Source organism: Panthera onca, chromosome F2, assembly GCF_046562875.1.
Source record: "Panthera onca isolate mPanOnc1 chromosome F2, mPanOnc1 haplotype 2, whole genome shotgun sequence".
Classification (NCBI taxonomy): Eukaryota; Metazoa; Chordata; class Mammalia; order Carnivora; family Felidae; genus Panthera; species Panthera onca.
In genome coordinates, this window is record NC_138356.1 from 17217719 (window position 1) to 17235043 (window position 17325).

Genomic DNA, 17325 nt, shown 5'->3' on the forward strand with positions numbered 1-17325 from the left:
ACTGATTTTTTTAAAGTTCACATTAATGGAGTGCCTACTATGTTTCAGGCACTATTCCATGCATTACATACTCATTCATTCAACAAAATATTTTAGTATCTGTTATGTGCCAGGCACTTTGTAAGGCAAAATGAGGAGTAAAGAAGAACAGACAAAATCTCTGGCTTTATGGAACTTACACTGGAAAAGGGAGACAGTCGTGAAGATAAACAAGGAAGATAAACAAGGAAACTGTGACGTAAAATCATGAAAGGTTCCTCAATGGAAAAATAAAGCAGGCAATTGGGATATGAAGTTCTCATTAAACCTCACAGCAACTATATCCAATAGAGACTTGTACTATATCCTTTTTTCCAAGAAAAAAGAAAAAATTGAGAGGACTTCAACATGGTGGCTGCAGTACTGGCAATGGTGATGGCCTAGCCCAGGGAGGACAGAGTTGGAGGTGGTGGTGGTCATTCTCCCTAGGGACCATCAGGAGCTCAGTGGGGACTGAGCCTGGGAGGCCAGCCAGTGCTAGCACCTTTCAGCTTGTGGGATGGTAGCGGCGTTCAGGTTCTAAATGGCTTCTAAGAAGTTAGGTACAGATTTTCATGAGATTTTCAGTTACCTTGATGATGTTCCATTTAAGACAGGAGACAAATTCAAAACACCAGCTAAAGTTGGTCTACCTATTGGCTCCTCCTTGCCTGATTGTTTACACATTGTTGGAGAAGTACAGTATATGACTTCTCCTCGTAAAAGAAAACTATTGAATGGGCTGAAGATATTAAGAAAATCCAAGAAGCCCAGCAGGAAGCAGAGTACAAGACTGAGGAAATAGTGGCTAAAGTGAATTCTAAGAGTGGCCCAGCGGGTGACAGCAAAACGAGCTTCTCTGAGACATACAGTACAGCCACACTGCCATCTCCTATCTACCCCCTTCCTTGACAGCTTACAACATAGCATCCTCACCCTGCCTTGGGTCAGCAGCAATATCATGAAACAAAAAGTTGTCAGCCCACCTCACATAAAGACAGATTTCAATCCTGCTGACTTTAAGTGTGAAGAAGACCCTTTGGACAATCTGGAGTTTAAAACTACTGAGAAGGAAGAGCTGAGAAACATTCTAGTAGGAACCACTAAACCCGTTATGGCTCAGTTATTGGACAATAACTTGCCCAGAGGAGGCTCTGGGTCGGTGTTATAGGATGAGGAAGTCCTGGCATCCCTGGAGTGGGCAACCCTAGATATCAAGCCTCTTCACACATCCAGTGGCTTTATAACCTTAACACAGTTGGGCAACTATGAGATGTCACTATCTTTCAAAGTATCCCTCCCCCCAATTCCTGTAGTAAGCAATATCAAATCCCTGTTCTTCCCCAAACTTGACTCTGATGATAGCAAACAGAAGACAGCCAAGCTGACAAGCACTTTCCATAACACATCCAATCTCCATAATGGCACCTTCTGGAATTCCCTAAAGCCTTGCACCCAAAGTAGTGCCAGTGAGTTCAGTTGGCATTATACTCTTAGGCTTTCAGCTTTCAACATAGACAGTGGCACAGAGGTGCCAACCCTGACTCCCTCAGACCTGATCTCCCGGATGCCTTCCCTCTCTGTCTTGTCTAGGTGCACAGAATGTACAAGGAGGAAGGAGCACACTTACCATTTTCTTTTGAGGGTGGAGGGTAAGGTATGGAGACTGTGCTTGCCTGTCTCTGAGCTGGGGAGAAAGTAGGAAAGATTTGGATATATGAAAGCCTCCAGAACTGCTCTGGCTCCTTCCATATTAAATGTATTTGTATTTTGAGAAGTGTCCTCGCCACCTCGGCCCTTCAGAGAGATTTCCTGGTCCTTCTGGGGTCTGTACATCCTGAACAGAAACCTGGCCCAGCTGTTAAAAGGAGTCATGGAGAAGGGGTGGGAGGGCCAGACTCAGTGCTGCTTTAGGGCTAGATGTTTTCCTCCCCTGCACCGATGGACTGAGCTCTAACCTAAATTTAGTGCTAGTGAAAGGTTCTCCCAGAATTTTTTTGTTTTTGTTTTTTTCTCCTTTTAACAAAGTCTCTTAGTGCTACACTGGTCCTGCAATGTCTCTGTGATGCAAAGAATGTCCTTTTGCCCATGGGGTATTGAGTTTGCCTCTCTGCCAGTCAGTTACTATGCTTCCATGCCTCAGTCTTTCTTTTGGCTTGGTTTGGACCACAATCCTCTGCTACTAAGATTTTGGAGCCCTCTGATTTAGGAAACAGTCATCAGTTTAAGAAATCATTGGCCCTTTCCCAGCACATTGAGTGGGGGAGAAACAGGCTGTGATTTCAGTAGTCCAGCACTAACTCCACCTCAGTTCTACTTGGAGAACAGCCTCTCCCTCCAGCTCCCTGCTCTAGGATGATGCAATAAAGTAACATCAAGTCATAGAAATTAGTCCCCTTCTTCTTTTTTTTTTTTTTTTTTTTTTTTTTTTGGTATTATGTTGTACATCATTAAATATCTAAATACAAAGGAAAATATCTAAATACAAAGGAAAGAGGTTGAGAGAGGTTAAGTAACTTGCACAAATTTTATGGAGCTAACGTTGATAAACAGTGGATAACCACTGTTACCCACTGATATCTCTACCAGCACCCCAATCCTAGATTTGAAATGAGTAAATGGTGCTTTCTCAGGATCTTATGTATAGAGCTCTGAAAAGTAGCCTCAAAGCCCCAACACTTACCAACCTAGCTCAACTGCTCTGGAAATTCTATTGCTACACAATAGATGAAGGACAAAGCTGGTACTTGATTTTCCAGTTACAGACAAAAGAGAGACAACTTATAACTCATCCTAAAAATAACCCTGGGAGACAGATATTATCCCAATAGGGACACACCAAGGCTTTACAGATGAGCAAATATAAGTTAAGTTGCTTGTCCAGTGTCATATAACTAACAATGGTTGAGTCAGGATTCCATCCCACATCACTCTGGTTCCTAAACCCAAGGGAGACAATGGCCCAGAGCAGACTACAGCTTAGGACTTCATGATGCCTTCTCAGAGTCATGTCTTCTGAGAGCAGATGCATCAGAAGGGCCCAGGGCCAGCTGCCTGACTCCAGCAAAGGTCTTTGAGAGAAATCAATAGGTGTACGTTGAAAAAAGGTACTTATGAAATCATTTCTGAAGAAAAAAACGAAAAGACCCTTCACAAGAAACCAGCCTCAAAGAAGCAAGTGTGAAGAGGTTGGCTGAAGGGAGAGGTGGTCTTAATAAGTCTCAAGTACTTTTCCACTCCCTGAACAATTTATTGGGCTCCCCACCCTCACCCGTGTGATTAATAGAGCCTCAAGAGCTGCTCAGTCTCCAGGCCATTTTGCTCTAGGAAGCTTTAATTTGAAAAATGAGACAAGTAGTTTCAGTGCTGTCATCAATAGGAAATTAGGAGATAAAAAGAAATCTATTTAAATGGCTTTTAAATATTCACAAGGAGAGCCACTGGGTCTTGGCCATGTTCCTCTCCTCTGTGCCCCTTGCTCAGATACCCCACTGCATCAGAATAATGAACACAAACTATGCCACTGTTAGCAGATGCTGAAGACAGTTGCAGTGAATACAGCCAACATTGGCCTGAGCCCTCTAGTCCCTCAGTAACTTAAATCTTTGGGGATGAGATTAGATAAAGAATCTTTGAGCTTTTCTAGAGCAGGATGCAAGACAAGATGACTGGAAAGGTACAGGTACAGGGAAATGACAATCTGACTCAAAAGAAGTCTTTAACATTAGTTCTAAATAACTGTTTTCCTTTCTTTTTGGCACCCAAGAATATCAACCGAATTTGAGGCTCAAGCACAGTATTCTAGAGGTCCCTATTGTCTGCAATTTGTGGTCTTTTTTTCCTTTGGAGAAGCAGGACAGGAAGTAGTTAAGGGCATGAGTTCCCGTATCAAACTGGTTTCAAATACTGGCTCTACTGCTTACAAGCTATGTGACTTTGGGCATCATATTTAATTTCTCTGAGCCTCAGTTCAGGACTCAAAGGACTCTTTTAAGGATTAAATGAAATAATGTATACAAATTCCTTTGTACACAATGAAAATCAGCTGTAATTACTGAAAGAAAAAAAAGAAACTTTTAAGGGAATATAAATTGGTATAACCTCTTTAGATTCAATTTGCTGAATATATCAAAATTTAAAAGGTAGATTTCTGGGGCACCTGGCTGACTTAAATGATAGAACTTGCAACTCCTGATCTTGGGATTGTAAGTTTGAACCCCACGTTGGGCATAGAGCTTACTTTAAAAAAATGTGGATTCCCTTTGAACTAGTGATTCCATTTCTAAGACACTGGAACAAGTATACAGATGTATACACAAAGATGTTTGCAGATACACTATGTAACTGGAAAAACAGCAAAGTAGACATACATCCATAGAGGAATGGTCAAATGAGTTAGAATTCATCTGTACACAGGTACATATTATGCAGTAAGAAGAATAAGATATATATGTTTCAAAAAGGTAACAGATCCACGATACACTATTCTGTGAAAAAAAAAAGGATGCAAGGAAGCATATACTGTATGAACCCACTTATATAAAATATTCAGACACATATTTATATTTGCATTTAAAAGACCATAATGATATAAACCAAACACTAGCAGTCAGTAGCTCTGGGGAGCAAGATGGGCTGGGGCCTGAAGAAAGCAGCCTTTCACTCTTTATATAGTTCTCCATTAGTTGAATTTGACAAGCAAGTGATATTTTATATTTTTTTGAAAGATTAGCAGGCCTTATACTTTTCAGCTTAGCCACTCACAGAATAATGAAGCAAATCAGATACAGGCATACTAGCAAATGAAGCATTAAGCATATAATCATTGTGCTTCATTTCAGGCATTTCAACTGAATAAAATTCAATGTAATAAAAAATAGAATTATGAAAATTTTACTTTGGGATGCACAATACACATTTGATCTCAAACTGTTCGACTGAATATATACTTTGTTTTTGACTCATCAATGCAAACTTTGTTTTCTTTTCTGATCCATGAATTCCCTCACAAGCCGATATACCTGCCTGATAGGTATTTCTACCTGGATGTTCCAGTGTGCTTAAAACTAACATGTCTAAAACCAAATCTGTCATCTTCCCCAAATATCCTATTTTTCCAAGGATATTCCCATTCTTCCTACCACCTGGGCTTGAAAGTCTAACTCTTATTAAGTAGTCAGTCCCTTGTCTTATTCCATCAGCAGATTGATGGTCAAGTACCTCTTGTTTTTAATCCATGATATCTCTGACATCACTTCCTTCTTTGCCATTCCCCAGGTGAGACCCTAAATGCAGGTCTCCCACCTCAATGTCACCTTGTATCTTTATTACAACATTTATAACACTGTGCACATCTCCGTGCTGCACCCCCACCAACTGTAATCCCTAATAGGCCATAAACTCCTCAAAAGAAGGATTTGTTTTCTATTTACCTCAGCACCCAGCATCCTACCTAGGGTACACTGGGTGCTAGATTAATATCTTTTCAGTGAACAAATAGATGGAAAGAAGTAATTGGTCTTTATTTCTAGCAGATTCTCCTTTCCCCATAGCCTTATCCCCCACCCATTTTCTTCAGTAGTTCTCCCTAGTTGATAATTCAATAGCATCATCATCATTGGTAATTTGCCACTTCTCAGATGAGAGCATAATCCTTTCAAATTCAGTCATGAATGGAATTTAAAGGGCTTTATTTGATATATTCAGTGCTTTTCTTTTTTTTCATATTCAGTGCTTTTCAAAGAAAATTTGAAAAATTCAAAACTATAGGACCTAAAAAAACTCCAATAGGCCTTAAATTTCCATTTAGACTTTAACAAAACAGTAAAAATGAGCATTTATGAATCATTAGAGGGTTAAAGACCAAATCCTTTAATTATCAATCCTAAAATATTATTTTATGAGGGGAATGCACAAGTATTAAGAACAGAATCATGTAATTTACAAATCATTTTTAAATAGCTCTCTATGATGTTCAGCTTATTAGGAATTGTTAATATTCTATTACTCAGAGGTCATTAGCACATTCTGCTAGCAGTATAGATCACATAACATCAAGTGACAAGGAGAGAACATGAAGTATCCCAATTATGATTTCTTTTAAAAAGGGCTGCCGTGACCTTCTCCCCAGAATGTGAACTATATCTTACAAAGTCTGAAAAATGCTACAACCTTTCTCCATTAAATGGGACACCATTAGGGGAGGGGAAGATTACTTAAATAGAATAATAGCTAACATTTATTATGTGCCAGTCACAGTTCTAAGGGCTTTTCAATAATTCACTAAATCCTCACAAAAACTTTAAGAGAGAGGTAGTTATTATCCCTATTTAACAGATAAGGAAACTAAGTCCCCACTGAGGTTTTAAGTAACATGTCCAAGATTGTATACCTTTTAAAAAGGGAGATGTGTAGCAGACATGGAGCTGTGCCACCCAGACAGCACCCCCCCTTCCCTTCAAGGAAGGACTTCTCCCAGCTCCTGAGAGTGCTATCAGTGACAGCCTCAAGCTGTCAGCTCCTTCAGGATACTCCTCAGCTGCAGACAGTACCTCACTCAAAACCACACCCTTCCCAGGGCAGCCCAAGCCCAATGGCTGAGTACCACTGAGGTATAAAGGTCTGACCTTTTGGGATCTCTGAGGGACAGGTGTAATGGCTCATACACACTCAAGGACTCCCCAGCGGGCCAGCGGGTACTGATGCTATGCTGGACCTACACTATAGTTCCACTCCTCCCTCTACCCAATCCTGCTTCCTCCCTCTCCTGTCCACAAGAGTTGGTAGCAATAAATACTCTGCACACCAAACAGTATCCAGAGACCCCTCCACCCACAACACCAGGATTGAACCAAGTTGTCTAACTCCAAGCTCTTACTCTGGACTCTCTACTGTCTTCCCAGGAAGAACAACAGACAGAAAGAAAGCTGCAAATCACTCTATAGTCTCATCTTAGCTACTTATTTCTGCTTCCACTTACACCAAACATTTGTTAGAACTGTTAAGCATAGAAGCGCCTGGGTTTCCCAGTCAGTTAAGCGTCCAGCTCTTGAATTCAGCTCACAGTTCATGGGATCTCACAGTTCACGGGATCTCACAGTTCATGGGATCAAGCCCTGTTCTCACAGTTCATGGGATGATCTCACAGTTCATGGGATCGAGCCCTGTGTCAGGCTCCATGCTGAAGCATGGAGCCTGCTTGGGACTCTCTCTCTGCCCCTCCTCAGCTTGCACTCTCTCTCAAAATAAATAAATAAACTTAAAAAAAAAAAAAGAAGAAGAAGAAGAACTGTTGTTAAGCATAAGTAACATTGTGCCATGCTTTTGCCCAAATTTTGGAAGGAGAAAAAAAAATTAAAACTTTGGCTAATATCTGTAGATACACTAGCGTAGTGTAGATACACTAACATTAGGCCCCAAAATATGGCTTTCTGTACTTTGAATACCCTGAGATATACCTACTCATTATTCATAATTCCATAACTAACTCACCAATCCATATGCTTTTCTTCTCTCTCTCCTGTTCATCTTCCATCACTCACTGCTTAAAGTGTGGGCTGAATGTAGGCATGCTGACAAAGTTGAAGGTTTCCATTCACTCTAAATGTCTGACTGTACACTCAATGTCCTTATTCAAGTAACTCAGAACTTTTAACTTTTCTATGGGAAAATTACAGCACACAAAGGAAAATAACAATGAATCAATATCTCTCTTTCCTTCCCTCCATCTCTCTCTCTCACTTGTCCTTCTCCTTCTCTTGGCTTTCTTGCAATGTATCAGTGGGGCAACTTAGAAACAAAAGCTAGTAAGAACAGTGCAGACCCAGAAATTCTGAGAGAGTTTTCTCAGTACGCAAGCTCCTAGGTGGCACACAAACATGACCTCCCCCAACTTCTAATGGAACTGTCAGTTCAGCACTGATACATGTTTAAAGTGTACCATATTTACATAGAAAAATAATAAATAAATAAAGTGTAGCATATTGATGAGAATCTTAAAAAAAACTTATTCTTCAATACACATGAATTTTTTTGGATTCCATATTTCTAATATTTATACTAATAATTCAAATAGAAAAATAAATGCTAGTGGTCCTGGTATCTATTCTTGATGGTTCACCAGGAGAGCACAAATAAGGCACTTATGATTTCTGTTTCCTCACTGACAAGGAGCCCACGTGTGGCTTTGCTGTCAGGGAAGAATAATTCTACATCCAGAGAGGTTCTTTGATGAGAAACAGATCAATACTTCATGCCATGACCTCAAGGGTCAAGAATCAAATATTAGCACTACAGATAATATACCACGATACAGAATATGAATAACATATGGGTTCTGATTTTGTCAGAATATTATCATTGGTTTTTAGGAAATGTGCTGGTAAAGGAAAAGGGAATTAGATATTAGAGTACGGAATCATTCCTACATTAAGATGGTCAGTCATGCCAAAACCATGAGGTTAAAACCAACAAATGAAGTGAAAGCAATAATCTCTTCAAGTAGCAGATGACACAAGGACCATTTCCTGGCTCTTCCAAACTCATCATGAGTCTTCAGCTTTTTCTTCCTTCCTTTGGCTGTTCCTATGTTTCCTTACCAGGGGAGGGGAATGAAGCCCAGGCTGTGGGAGCAAATGTAAAAAGAACAAGAAGCAAAAAGCATCCCACTCCTGCTCTGTTTTTTCCCTGGGGGATTCTCTAATTTTTCTAATCCTATCTCTCCTTTACTGCCTTTCCCAGGAACTTCCATTCCTTAGCAGGCTAGGGTTTTTTTTAGTATTTCATTGAATACCTCAGGAATTCACTACTAAGGACAAACATTTTTGACCAATACTGGATTAATTCTCCCAGTCAGGCATCCAGGATCTCCTCTGGCCTCAGCTAGACTCACCATAGAGACCAAGCACTCAGTGCCAGAGCATGCTGCAGAGCATGCCTTCCAAGAAGTATGACACCACCCTCAGACCTTTCAGTAAAAAAAGAAGTCCCTTCACCTCTACAGACAGCTTGCACAGGAAACACCTTCTTTCCCTCAGCACCCTGTAAGGAGGGCAGGCCAGATCAGCACATCAAGCAGACCAGCCCAGTTTGCTTACAGTCACCTATTAGCCAGGGACAGTTTAAGCCCAAATCCTTACATGCCTTGTGTGTTCTTCTATCACGCTTAATTTTAGTTGCACTCTGAAGGTAATTTTATCCATTAGTACCCATATACATTCACAAAACAGAAGTCTAAAACTAATTATGACTAGCTCAACAAAAGGGAATGACTCTGGCTCTGTTATAATGAGTAAAAAAGAAAATGCACTAAAATAAAAAAGATGGCCCACATGTATATTTCTAATTCTATCAGTAGAAAAAGGACTAAAGATGTCCAGTGAATTTTACATTCCTGTCAGTAGTTTTTGAGCTTTGGGAAGGCAGGGGTAAATAATAATTACAAAGGTATAGTAATAATAACAATAGCTAACATATATTAGGCACAAATTAGTCAGGCACTGCTTTGAACTCTTTATATGACATAGTTCATTTAATTCTCACAACAACCCTAGAAGGCAGGCACTATTATTATCCTTATTTTATAGATGAGAAACTAAAATTTTGAGTAATCAAATAAGTAGTATTCCACAGATACAGGATTCAAAATCAGGCTTTCTGATTCAAGTCTGTGCTCTCCTCTCTGCTACAGTGAGTGCATAACCTTGTGAAAGTCCCTCAACTTCCCAGGGTTTCCTTTTCCTCTGAAAAGTGAGGGAGTGGTAGACTTCCCATTAAACCTGGAGGACTGGCATTTATCTCTGCTCCTTCCAAAGCCCATAAAGTAATTCTTTAAAAAAATAAATAAATAAAATGATATCCGATCAGAAAAAAAAAAAAAAAAGAGAGAGAGAATGAGAGAAAACAACAGCAGATGAGAGATTTCAACATATTTTTGGAAGATGGAAATCAGGAGGAAAACAACTGTCTAAAACTGTGTTAAAGAGTGGATGCTGTTCCAACCTTAGAACCCACAGAAAGGGAATATGGCCAGAAATGAGCCATGTGCCTTGCATAGCCCCTGCAAAGTTCAGCACTTAAAAGTAAGAGTTGGGGGAAGAGGATGCCTGGGTGGCTCAGTCAGTTAAGTGTCTGACTTCAGCTCAGGTCTGATCTCACTGTGAGTTTGAGTCCTGCACCAGGCTGTATGCTAACAGTCTGGAGCCCACTTCAGATTTTGTGTCTCCCTCTCTCTCTGACCCTTCCCCACTCACACTCTGTGTCTCTCTCTCTCTCTCTCAAAAATAAATAAAGATTAGAAAAAAAATTTTTTTAAGTAAGAGTTGGAGGTATGGTTAAAAACAGGTATATACCTTAAAAACCTGTGCTAATTAGCTGATCTCTAGCTTCCTTCACTAACCGCCCTATCAGTGACAATCCTTCCCCCAAAGAAAACAGGAAGATTATTCTCCAGAGAAACAAACTGAGAAGCTCTAATCTTGGGTATACCTGCCACACTGATATGACAGAAGAAACACCGTGAGAGGGAAGGAAAATAATGAAAGTCCCCTTCCTCCGCCCCACTCCCAGAATATCTTTAGACAGGTATACATACACACCCATGCATGCACAACACATGCACATACACACACAATCAGGAAAGGAAGATAATGTAGTATTCTGTGAGGGAACTGAAGGTCTCCTCCTGAAATACTTTAATATACTGCCATGTGGAACTCATTCTTGAAATGAAACTCACCAGTTGACAAGCCCCCAACAAGCACCCAGAGCGTTTAATCATCGTTTCATTGCTTCCCTTTTAAGTAAAAATGAACAGCCAAAGATTTAAAACACTCAAGGAAAGAAAACTCAAAACAAACAAAAGGGAAAAGAAGACTGGAAAAAAAAAAAAACCACACAGCAATAGAGGAAAATGAAACAAACCTTTAAAATCTATATCTTCAAAGAATAAGAGAATCCATCATATTTATAAAGTAAAACTGGGCTGTGAAAAGGAAGCATCAGAAAATAAGAAAGCACCACTAGAAATTAAAAATTATAACCAGGTGAAAATTTTAATTGAAGTGTTGAAGGAAGAAAATCACTCAGAAAATTAAAACTGGGGCCAAAAGAGAAGTCATTGGAAATAAAAAGTGAAAAAATAAAACTCAGAGGATCAGTTCAGAAACTCTGCAACCAATAGAAGTTCCCCAAAAAGAAAACAATGAGGAGGAGATTATCAAAGAAAGAATACAAGAAAAATTTCCAGAATTAGGTAGAAGTCTACCAGAGAGTACACAGCACAATGCATTTTTCAAAAAAATCCAATCTACAGCTCATCATCATGAAATTTCAGAATATCATGGGTAAAGTTCCTTACAAAATCATATTCAAAGGAATGGAATCATCAAAACTCATTAAAGTCTCAACAGCAACACTGTATTCTAGAAGATAAAGTACCTTTAGCGTTCTGAAAGAAAACCAAATCTAACCTAAACTTATATACCCAGCCAAATTATTATACAAATGTAAGGGCAGAATAAAGACATTTTCAAAGAAGCACTCAAAAAATTACTTCTCATGCACCTCTTCTTGGGAAGCAACTCAAGTAGGGTCTTCTGCAATTTAAGAGAGCTCCAAGAAAAATGAAGATACCATATCCAACACAAGAAAAATGCAAAGGAAGTCCCAGGCTGACTGTGGTAGATGAGGTCTGGAGAACATCAGTCCTAATCAGAGCAAGAGGCCAAATGACTGTGGGAGAGGGACCTTGAGCAGGGATGAAACTAAAATATTGTTTAATATGCTAGAGATTTTGGAAAAACTACTGCTAAGCCAGATACATGGAGTATTGTAAAAAGGGAGAAGGCAGGAATGGACATAGATATATAGAAAACTAAGCAAATGAAAAACAAATAAACTTAGGTAGTTATCAACTCCAGAGAGAAAAAGATACCATTGTTTAAGAAAGGAAATACAATTGAAGAACACTTCTTAGCTCAACACTTCTTAGCTCCTAATCTTATAATGTAAAACTGATTCTTTAATCAAAATCTATAATATAGGAGCTTAGGGGCACACAAAAAAATGAGGTGATCATGATATAAGAGAGCTAAGTATTCAACAACTGAAGCAAAAGATTAACATCTACACAGGGCAAATCAAGAAACGACATGGTAAACATTGTTTAGATAGATGAAAGCAAAGAAAAAAACAGATATAACAAGGTGAAAGATTAAAATGGCTGTTTCTCAGAAGCAGATGGCTGTTTCTCAGAAGCAGACTAGGAGATTGAGAAGGGAAGAAAAAAGGAGTTGTTTTTTTTTTTAATGTTTATTTTTGAGAGAGAGAAAAAGAGCGGAGGAGGGACAGAGAGAAAAGGGGACAGAGGATCTGAAGCTCTGCGCTGACAGCAAATGAGACTGATGCATGGGCTCAAACTCACGAACCGTGAGATCATGGCCTGAGCTGAAATCAGACACTCAACCGACAGCCACCCAGCCACCCCAAAAGAAAGGGTTTTTTTTAAAAAATACGTTTTTTAGCACCATTTGATGTTTTAATTATGTATGGATTGCTTTGATAAAAAATTCTAACATTAATCAAATAAATATTATGATATCATCAGAATGGATTTATTTTATGCTTTGTGGCTAAACACTGCAAAGATGAATTTCTTGCCCATGATACATGTTCTCTGCAGGTGTTAGGGTGGCTTTGTTCACTGTGGTCCCTCAGGAACCCAGACTGATGAGACAGTCATCCTCTTGAATGCTTCTGATTCTCAATCCAAAGGCAAAGAGAGACGCTTGAAGGTCTAGTACCACATATTAAACGTTCCCATTTTAAAGTGGCACAGATCATTTCTTCTCATAGTTTACTCACCAGAATCACAAAAAGGCCAGAAATGGCAACCCCACCATGTAATCAGAAAGGAGGAAGAAATGAAAATATTTGATGAATTGTACGAATCTCAGTCATAGCTAGTGAAGGATAGGCAAGGTCAAGGGCTCCCAAGGTTGGCTACACATCTTGATTACCTGAGGAGTTTTGGTTTTTAGTACAAATTCCCAGATCCCACCCCATATCGACAAAATAGTAATGTCCACAGTGGAGGCTGGGAATACATAACACCCCTTGCAGGCAGCCTGAAACCAATCCAAAACTGTGTACCTGAGATTCACACCACTAGAATGGCTACAAGGTTCCTTCCAAAGAAAGAATGCTACAACTTGTGTAGGACACAAATTTTGGTGGACCAAAGGTGGACCAAGTTGTTTTATGTATGTGAATTTTATTTTATTAATAAAATGTTTAATGTTTTAGTCCCTATTAAATCCCTCTAAAATATATTTTATGTCTTCACAAATTATATAAAGTAAACCCCTCCTTGTTGATTCTGATTGATCATTTAATCAGCAAAGAATTCCCACCTTCATTCCAGTCCTTTTTTGTCATTATGGTCCTGACTTCAGGAGGCTCAGGACCTAGTATGGCCTAGTATGGCCTAATGAACCATCTCCCTGGAAAGCACAGTCTGTGGCCATGGCCAGTCCCTTGTCTCTCCAATGCATGGCCCTGACTTCCAATCCCCACCCGAGTCTCATACTCTGAGCTCTGCTTGTCATAGAGAGAATTCTGGTGAGATATGCCCTTGACAGAGTTTATCAAATATATATAATGACTTCTTCTGGGTGGGGAAAAAAAAGTGCTTGTAAATACTTAAAGCTGAATTAAACTATTTTGATTATACATTACTTAAATATATACAAATACAAAACTAGTTATAAGTATATTATATTCTATCTCCTGTACAACTATAAAAACAAAATAAATTCATGAAATAAAACAGAACAGCTAAGAGACTGGGCACTTAAAATCAGAATGTCTAAGTTCAAACTCTAATTCTACCTGTTATAAATTATATCTTTTGAGTGTTATTTAGATTCTTCAGGCTTTAGTCTCCTCAACTGTAAAATAGGAACAATAATTCCTATAATGTAGGTTGCTTCCGGATTAAATTAAATAATCCATGTAAAGTATTAATGATTAATGTTATTACAAAATCAATAACTTTTATTATGAAATCAGATAAAATGCAAATTGAATGAATATAATGTGACACATGATATTTTGCTGAAACCAAATAACCAACATGAATATGGTACTGAGCCATGACAGGCTGAGTCTCACATACCTATACTACTATCTGTATGATGACTCAGATTACCCATCATATTCTGACTACTGGGAAAACTGCATTTGCCCAGTCCACCAGGACGGCTATGACCTTTTCCTGAGGTGAAATGCATCATTTGTCCATTGTCTTCCTCTATTCTATGCCCATCAGTTTATAACAAAGTATTACACGAAGGCGGGCTCTGAGATTACTTATCTGTTTTTGGCAAAAAGATGGTCAATGGCATTAGCCAGAAAATGTGTATTCCTATTTGTTGAATTATCATCAAAATAAAAATATAATAAAGAACATACCACCGAAACTTACAGGGGCACCCTGACCTATTGTGGGAAGCCAAGAAAAAAACCAATGGTGCTAGATGTCATAATTTAAATAAAATTAAAGTTAATATAAATGCAAATTCCTACACTTATGTCCAAAAGATAAACCACACAAGTATTAAAAGGAACAATCCAAATGACAGCCCTGCCTTAGTTTAAAGCTAGGTTCTCTTTTCTGCTTATTATGGATCTTTGATAAGAAATACAATTGCTGAGAAGTCTGTTTTGCTTGCTGTTTGCTACGAGCATTGTGAGTCCTTTCCTGAATGTAACCCGCTGTGTAGTAAAATGGGTTGTAAAACTTCCTAAATGTAGTCTGATATGTAATGGAATGAGTGATTGTACATAAACTAACCGGCATTTCTTGCTTCTGTAAACCTGCTTGCTTAGCACATTCCTCACCTACCCCCTTCCCCCTTTCTTCCTCCCGCCACAAGTAACGGACAAAGCCTTCCCGCCAAAGGACAGACAAAGGATGCCCAATCAGAGAACAACAAATGTCCTTACTTTAAAATCAACTAATCAGGCCCCTCATAATTTGAAACCTCCCCTGTGCTATTTGTCTCTGTCTATAAAAACGCTATACCAACCCTGATTGTGGCCTCTTGCGTCACCGGCGACGAGTGCGCAGAGGACCAGGTTCGAACCTGCAATAAACGACCCTTGCCGCTTGGCTTTGACTTACAACTCTGGTGGTCTTTTGTGGGAGGTTTAGGGACTTCAGGCATTACAGTATAACTAGGAAGACATACCCTGATAAGAGCACATATTTTAAGAACCAAGGAATTGTTTGTCAATAGCATGATATGTTTGCCAAAGAACTCGTAAGATCTTGACTACAATATCAGAAGCAAAGTCTCCAAAATAAAGTGAGTTCTGCTCTGCTCCATGCAAGTGAGATCATACGGAAAGTCATGTATTTGGGACCAGATATGGCCCTTTAATAGGTTCATTAGTAAATCAGAACCGATCTATTGTGGTGACTAATAACATGGAATCCTAAGTTCAAAAGATAGAGATTAGAATGTCAGCTCCAGCACCTCAGGCATGTTGGTTCACCACTCTGGGCTTCAGTTTCCTTACTGGCTAAGTGCTGATACTAGTAATGTGTATCTCATGAGAGTGTTGTGAAAATTAAATCAGAAAATACCCAGTAATATTTACTGTAATCTAAAGGTAAAATGTTGAACACAATGTTTAGCCAAGGTGAGATTCCCAAAAAATAGTTTAAATACTTTTAAATGCAATGAAGGATATAAGACAGTGAATTTTCCTTGATTTCATTTCATATAAAAATTATTAATAAAACCAGGAAGATTTAGCTGGGAGAAGAGTCATCTTGAAAAGAACATGGGGTTGCTATGTTCAAACATTTGAAGGTTGTCACAAAGATGAAAGACCGAGGACCAATAACTCTAAGTTACAAGAGGATAAAGGGTTTTAACTCAACATAGGTAGAATGCTCAATAAGCAGTTCAAAAGTTATGCTGTTGCCACGGAAAGTGGTGAATCTTTTAGTGGTGGGAAGTTCCATAACTACTCTGACACTCTTGTGAATCAGTGAAAATCTCTAATGCCCCCTCCACTCTGTGGACTCTCTCTCTGAATGTCTCACTGGTTAAGTTTACTTCAAGGCTGCAAAAATCTAAAGACCAAAATCCTGTATCTCCAAATTCCAGGATCATCGGAGCTTTCAACTTTTGCCCTATATTCCCTATGCCAACTGCCCTTCTCTCCTCTCATAAAACAGAAACAGCCAAAGATGTTTCTCATTTGGGGAAAGATTAAGAGGAAGCTATGAGCACAAAACAAGGTTATCACCTCCTTCAATGTCTAGCCCAAAGACAGCCCAATTTTCTTCTAGGGGAATCTCACTTCTTTTTACATAAGGCTTTAAAAAGTTCTGTCCCACTGGCAGCTAAATAACCCAAAGGGAGTCTTCTCATTTTTGCTGTTTGGGACATATTGTATTTTCATTTGTCCAGAGAATGAAGCAAGTTCAGCAGAGTGAAGTTTTATGGTATCCATTTTTAGTTTAATAAGAGAAAGAATTTTTTAACCATTATTGCTGTTTAGTAATGGGGTGGGGTGTCTTTGGGGATAGCAATGGCCCTGTCAGTGGAAGTATCAGAACTGAAGTTAGGTGGGTGTGGGCAGTTAAACTAGATTATTTTTAAAGTCCCTGCCAACCACAAGAATCTATACTTCTATCTATACGATGGTATGGTAATTTCAAATGGAGTCAAGGAAGAAACATCACTTGAGTATATAAATAAATGAACCCAGGTTGAAATGATACACATGTGCACTTACTATAAACACTTTAATTTAGAAAGTAAAATGAAAACATCCATTTCAAATAGTTTTGTTGCTATTTTCTTCACCAAGGTATTGTATTTTGAAGATTAAAAATTTTTTAATGTTTATATATTTTTAAGAGAGAGACAGAGCACGAGCAGGGGATGGGCAAAGAGAGAGGGAGACACAGAATCTGAAGCAGGCTCCAGGCTCTGAGCTGTCAACCCAGAGCCCGATGCAGGACTTGAACTCGTGAACTATGAGACCATGACCTGAGCAGAAGTCAGACACTTAATAAATCCCAGACACCCTGGCACCCCTAAAGATTCTTTTTAAGTAATCTCTACACCCAACGTGGGGCTTGAATTCATGACCCTGACATCAAGAGTTCCATGCTCTTTTATGAAAATTTTATGAAATCTTTTAAAGATTTCATTTTTTTAAGTAATAGGGCAGGGTATTTTAATGATAAATGCTTACAGTATATTACAAAGAAACAAGTTTTCTAAGAAT

The 17325-nt window shown here is 38.9% G+C and overlaps 1 protein-coding gene and 1 pseudogene across 7 annotated transcripts in view; one reads left to right on the forward strand and one right to left on the reverse strand.

Moving 5' to 3' along the window:
• The window catches only part of CRH (corticotropin releasing hormone), a 304411-nt gene that overhangs the window by 155040 nt on the left and 132046 nt on the right, over positions 1 to 17325 (reverse strand). The gene's annotated exons all lie outside the window — the stretch shown is intronic.
• The window catches only part of LOC132664623 (ubiquitin-associated protein 1 pseudogene), a 60382-nt pseudogene continuing 43544 nt past the window's right edge, over positions 488 to 17325 (forward strand).